Consider the following 1362-nt stretch of genomic DNA (forward strand, 5'->3'; position numbering starts at 1 on the left):
ACGACGGATGACTGACGATTATCTTACGAAAGAGAGAAAAAACATACAAATAGAAAAACAGAAACGTGACACAGATGTTTATATGTGTTTGTTGAGACAAAGGCTTTTTTGTGATTGTCACATTCGCTTCATTTCAGACCTTAACCTGCCTCATTAATTTACATTTTGTGATCACATATAATTTATGTATAAAAGACATCGATAGAATAGATAGAGCTACCGAAACGACTCCAGGATTCAGAAACAAATCATATGACAGGCAACTAAATGACTTGAATGTATTTTGCTTGGGAAAGCGAAGATTATGATGTGATCTAATGCAAGTATGCAGAATTATCAAGGCTCAGATAGTATTGATCTAACAAGCCACTTAAGGATTGATCTGTCTGATTCTTTCGTAGTAATGGGTGCAAGTTCGTGGGCCAACGTTTTACTACGAAAGAGGTTAAGTACTTTTTCTTCAGCAGAATTGTTAACAATTAGAGTGGTTGACAGCAGTATTGTAGATACGTTTTAAGAATAGGGTTGATAAACACTTTGCTTCAAGTCCACGACTTACATTATTTGCGCCTCCCTTGGCACACTGACAGTCTGCAGGTCCTTGAATCATCGCTATGACTTACTAAAATCCCTTTAAGCAAGTGAGAGATTACCCAATACTTTTTAATATAATTTTGAAGATGTGTTTAATGTGTGTGTAATCTCGTCTTCACTATTCCTAATCTTCGTTCTACGGAGGGTATAAGTTACCTTGCCTTCCCTGTTTCATATTCCCGGCCCACGGAATAATTCTTTGGAGCTGCGTTTTTCTTTACCGCCCTTGCCTTCCATATATGTGTAGCTCGTGTCTTAATATAGTCAATATATGTACTCATTATGTGATGCGGGTCTTGTCGTCTGTCAGGACAACACATACCGAAGGTGGTCTCCTACCTGGCCTGCTGGGATGGACAAAGTTGTTACTGAGATGGAAAATGTTACTGTTGGGATGGAGAGGGTTGCTATGGAGATGTAGAATGTTGCTTCTGAGATGGAAAGGGTTGCTACAGAGAACTGGAGAATGTTACGGGGGGGGGGAGACGTTCCTTGGAGAAAGAATAAATCCCATTCTCATAGACATAAGGAAGATCTTGGTATGGCGAAGAAGGGCAATGTAAAGAGGAAGAAGAAAAATATTGTAACCTGATCTGAGTCATAAAATCTTTTCTTTTATGGACTCGTCTGTCGTGTGTTGTTGCCCAGGAGACAGAAAGATAATCAGGAAGTAATTTGTACATATCAACATAAGCGGAAGTCGTCAGAGCAAGTAGCAGATGTAGTAAAAGTACGTGACAAAGAACTGGAGTTTAGGAGTGCATACAG

The sequence above is a fragment of the Panulirus ornatus genome, chromosome 56 (genome assembly GCF_036320965.1).
Source record: "Panulirus ornatus isolate Po-2019 chromosome 56, ASM3632096v1, whole genome shotgun sequence".
NCBI classification, from domain to species: Eukaryota; Metazoa; Arthropoda; class Malacostraca; order Decapoda; family Palinuridae; genus Panulirus; species Panulirus ornatus.